Here is a 5,491-nt window from a genome sequence, read left to right on the forward strand (position 1 = left end):
TTCCAAATTCAGTGATGAGGCTACAGAGTTTCCTTGTGATGCTTTGCATCTTACATTCATCCCTAATACCTTACCCACTTGTCACCTTGTCATGTTCTTTTAGGATGATGCACTGAGCAGGGTTCCCAATTTATGGTAGGAGGAAAAGAGCTTTGTCTTTCTTCATTTGAAAAATTTTGGCCCAATTAGCAGCATGACTTGGATCTTAAGCAGATAATGTTGAATTGAACAAATTAGTAAAATAGTATTTTCACCCATGGCACTGGAGAAGTCATCCGAGCAATATTTATAAAAGTAGACTATTTGTATCTACAGATTGAACAGTTGCACTTTCAGCCAGTGAGTTAATTTATAATTTTCCTGAAACCCAAGTTTGAATCATATACATTAGAATGTGCAAGAGTGGGTTTCTTAGCTGGTGAATGAGCAAAACAAATAGATTGATATTCATCTCTCAGTACTACTTATTCTTTGTCTATGCATATATATTTTTGTAAAGGTAGAGAAAATCATGTTCCAGTATGAAAATGGAAATTCATAGAGATCCTATGAACAACTCTTGCAAAAATCTAAGATCTACTGACAGATGGCAAATATCAAGAACCCACATCAAATATATCTTAATAATCATTCTCTCTTCTGAGATTATATTCAACCTAAGCTTCCTTCTTACAGAGTCCTTCTGGTAACCATTACCAATCTATCAGAACAGGCATGAAAGATAAAATCTATTTGCCATCCCTTGTATACTATATATGAAGAGGCACTGGCAAGTTCTCCTTTATTTTGTATTTTCCCTTTCATTTTATTCCTTTACAATCTAAATGTTATTAACAAAATGAAAAAGGTTAATTGCATTAGAAGAGAGCTGGAATATTTAGAAAAAGGGACAATAGAATTATTCCCAACTATAAATGATTTAATATCTTCAATATTAGCATATTAGCCTTTAAAACCATCTTAGAAACCTTTAATTTAAAAAAGGTGCTGAATGGCTATAATCCATACAATACCTTATGGATGTAAGTATCTATTGCTTCACTTCAAATTTAACATTCAATTTAACATGTTCTACTTTCTTTTCTTTTTTATTATGTTATGTTAATCACCATACATTACATCATTAGTTTTTGATGTAGTGTTCCATGATTCATTGTTTGTGTATAACACCCAGTGCTCCATTCAATACATGCCCTCTTTAATACCCATCACCAGGCTAACCCATCTCCCCACCCCCTTCCCTTCTAGAACCCTCAGTTTGTTTCTCAGAGTCCATAGTCTCTCATGGTTCATCTCCCATTCTGATTTCTTCCCCTTCATTCTTCCCTTCCTGCTATCTTCTTCTTCTTTTTTTTTTTTAACATATAATATATTATTTGTTTCAGAGGTACAGGTCTGTGATTCAACAGTCCTACACAATTCACAGCACTCACCATAGCACAAACCCTCCCCAATGTCTATCACCCAGCCACCCCATCCCTCCCACCCCCCACCACCAACATGTTCTTACTTCCTAAACTTCTTCCAGAATTGCACCCTCAGAAAGACACCTGGCAGTCACTATTGACTCTTCCAAAGCACACAAAATTAACTGTATTACCCCTTTTAATGTGATTTGTGGATTTTTATATTTGATAAATATCACAGATTTAACGTAGGTTGGTTATGGTTAAATTCAATCCATGTAAGTGAATCATGAGATTTAAGTAAGTATCTGTGATTTATACACAGAGTGTGTTGGGTATATGATTTGGGTCAACTCAGGGAAGAACTCTAGGCCTTCACCTATGGTGCCACGGCTCTCCTTGACTCTAACCTTTTAAGCACACCCTTTAAGTTGATGTGAAAGACAAGAAAGAAAAAAATAGTTGCCAATTTCAAGAAAAAAGATGGAATGAACACACACCCAATGACAATTACGTTTCTAAAAGACCAAACTAAACCAGAAGTCTTTCTTAAAGAAAAATACTATGTATAGTCCACTTTTTCTGAGTCATAACAGTTTTAAAAGCCATTCTCTATTGAAGAGATTTTTTAAAGTACTTCTTATCTTATTGTTATCTTATTTCATAGAGAGCCAGTGGGATTTCTCAGTTGAAATGTCAAATTTATAATTAGGATCCCTATGATACAAAGTTTATCTTGCTTAAAGACATAAGTACCTTTTCAAAGATTTGAAATCTGTAATACACCAATTAGATAAATCTTCATTGAATGTTCCACATATAAATTAATTTTATACTACTTTTTTCCTTTTGATGTTCTAATAAAATAATAAAGTATTTTGAACAGTGAACCTTAAGATTTGTAAGGCAAAATTTATGAGATTGTGCAATTTATGTAGATAAAAGATTGAATTTTGCCTAATTCCCTTTAAGATAAAGGGAAATATTTATTATAGTAGTGTATTCATTATCACTAAAACAAGAATCACTTATTTACATTTTAAGATACACAATCCTTCAATACAATTTTTTTGTATCTGATGTTTCTAAAACATTATTACATCTCTCAAGTAAAACGATTTGTTCCCTTTTCAGTTACAGAGTTAAGTCCATCATTTAAAAAAATGAGTTTTAGTAATTCTTAAAGTTAACTCTAATGATGAACATTAACTCTAAATAGAAATTTTAAATGTCAGGAGAACATATCAAACATATCTATACAACCAAAATGAAAAAGAAATCATCCTCATTTCTTGGATTACTAATAAAATTTACTACTGTGATTGCTTCCCTTTCATCAAATAACCTATTCCTATGATCATAACGATTGTTTTATTATCTTCATATTTTCCTTTATTTTATATATTTATAAATATTTGTATATTTATTTAAAATGTAAAGTTTCAGAAAACAATTTCAATATTTCATATGCACAGAATATAATGACTTGTATTTCAATAAAATGCTGTGAATAAAAAAGGATTTAAACTGTCTGATAAAGAAGAAACTAGGTCAGTTAAAATAATTCTCTTTCAATTACAGGGTAAAAAAATCTCATTTATTCAGGATTTTTATTACTTTAGAATTCATGACAATTAGGGCAATGGCTAGATTGAAGTTTACCGTTATATTATCTCTGAAGAAAAATTTCACTCTTTAACACAGTCAACTTTCCCCTATATCTTTTTTTTTACTTCTCAACTTTTTATTGGCCTCCTGCTCTCCAAAGAGTACCCTGTGTCTGCTCCCTCAAAGCCTCAAAACTTTTGTGTTATTGGTCTCAGACACTTTGCCTGCCACAATTCTGCAGGCGGTGGTCTTTTGGATGGTTTGCATGGAGTTGCATTTGTCCAGGGTGTCACCAAGATTGAAGTCCTCTCTGCTTACCAGCAGGCAGTGGTAGGTGGTGATCTCAGCCTCCAGCTTGACACTGATATTCATCAGAGCCTCCTACACCTGGGTCTGGTGATTCCCTTCTGCACAAATCTGGGACAGCTCCAACTCCAGGTGCAGCCGGATCCCCTTGAGCTGCTCCATCTGCATAGCATAGCAGGCCTCCGCCTCCCTCAAGTTGTTCTCCAAGCTGGCATTGAGATTTCTCATCAAGTCCTGGTGGGTCTCCAAGGACTGGGCCATACATTTCAGCTCCCTGAGCATCATTTCAGCTGTTCCTATTTCAGTGGCCTACACAGTGACCACTGTGGTGTTCTCAGTCTTCAGAGATCAGTATTTGTCCAGCTCTTCTGGGTTCTTCTAAGCCAGCTTGTGGTACTGGGCCTGCCTATCTGCCATGATCTTTCTGAGATCCTAAGATTTGGGGCATCCAACTCCATGGTCAACCCAGAGTTAGCAATCTGTTTTTGTATACCTTTTAGTTTCTCCTTGTGGTCCTTTATGAAAAGCAGCTCTTCCCTGAGAGTCTCAATTCCATGTCCAGCTGCAGCCAAGTGACAATTGGTGTCATCAACAACCTTGTGAGGTCCATGGATGTCACTCTTCACAGACTGGTGCATGACCAGCTCTATCTTATATTTGACTCTGAAGTCATCAGCAGGAAGAAGGGCATTGCCAATCTGTAGAATGATGCAGACACTGTCCACAGAATTTGTAAAGATCTGAGTCCTCAGCTCCTTGATGGTCTTGAAGTAATGTCCCCAGCCCCTGACCTGGGTTTCTTTCTTCTCCAGGTGTTCCCAGATTTTGATCTCCAGTCTCTGGTTATCAGCCTTCCAGCTCCTCACCCTCTCTACATAGGAGGGCAGACAATCTTTCAGGTCTTACATAGTCCCTTTCTCACCCTGGATGCACCCTATGCCCACCAGGCCCCTGGCCATCCCCATGGTCATGCCCCAGGACTTCCAGCTGGCCTGTAAGCTGGCAGAAAGGGACACCAAGATCCATAAGCCTGACTCCCAGCGCCTGCATAGATTCTGGCCATGCTGCTGAGAAGCTGGACCCAGTGTCTGGGTAACTGCATGGACCTTGGGTCCCGATAGCTGGAGGAGAAGGTGAAGTGAGTGGCCAAGCTCATACTGTTCCAGGAGGAACAGAAGATGTCAGAATTCAGGCTTGGGCCACCTCCCCTACATCTTTTTACCCTTTATTGTGAGTATGCTTTTGTTTTAGTAAGCATCAGTAGAAATTGAAATTATAATTTATGATTAAGCAAACTAAATAGATGATGAAAGGCTCTTAATTTGTCCAAAGTTAATGCATTCTCACCAGTTACCTGCTTCTCCCTTGGTTTACTCCATAGACTGTGGTCCTCAGAGGAAAAAAACTGGATAGACTATAACTATTTATGAGAGATTAGCTACATGTGTACTCAGAATCTGTTCTTAATCATTTGTTCAAAAATAGTTACCAAGAGCTATTCTTTTTGAAAGATACTGTGTTGGCTTTAAGGGGGCCAACAATAAACAAGGTAAAATCTCTGTTGTGTCTTTGTTTTCTCATCTGTAAAGTGGGATTCAAGTAGTAGTCATCTCCTTGGGTTGTAGTGATTAATAAGATACTATAAATTCTAAGTAACACATTGAAATAGTTATATCACATGAAAAGTGCTCAATAATATTAGCTTATTGACATCATTATCATTGCAGGCTGTTAAGAAAATATTTTAATATTCATGCAGTATGCTGACTCTCAATACTTTGTGTTGAACCTTGAGGTTTGGGCTATGAGCAACACTTGGGAAATCAGTTTACAATGTATAGATAGTGAGGGAACTCAAGAGATGTTTACATAACTTAGGAAGTATGTGTTTACATTTCAAGAGACTGAGACTCAGGATCTTGGTGACATCTCTAGGTCATATAAGCTGGAGATGATGGGGTTTGCCTGCCCATTGGAGAGATTTATATTCCAAAAGGTTGGAGAACCCATTACCCTTTTCTTCCCATCTCAAAGGAACAGAAGTTTTTCTTTTTCCCCTCATTTTTTGGATATGTGCAGAAGGTAGCTTTTCTACAGTATAGAGGCATCTAAAATCCATTTTCTTTCATCCCCTCATGGGGTGTGAAGTCATTATCATAGGAGATTTTACT

At 36.9% G+C, this 5,491-nt stretch overlaps 1 pseudogene; it reads right to left on the minus strand.

The window, feature by feature from the left end:
- Nucleotides 1–2,702: 2,702 nt before the first annotated feature.
- LOC102728562 (keratin, type I cytoskeletal 18 pseudogene) lies at nt 2,703–4,798 on the minus strand (annotated as a pseudogene).
- Nucleotides 4,799–5,491: the final 693 nt, after the last annotated feature.

Source organism: Leptonychotes weddellii, chromosome 2, assembly GCF_054177405.1.
Source record: "Leptonychotes weddellii isolate Sample4059 chromosome 2, ASM5417740v2, whole genome shotgun sequence".
NCBI lineage: Eukaryota > Metazoa > Chordata > Mammalia > Carnivora > Phocidae > Leptonychotes > Leptonychotes weddellii.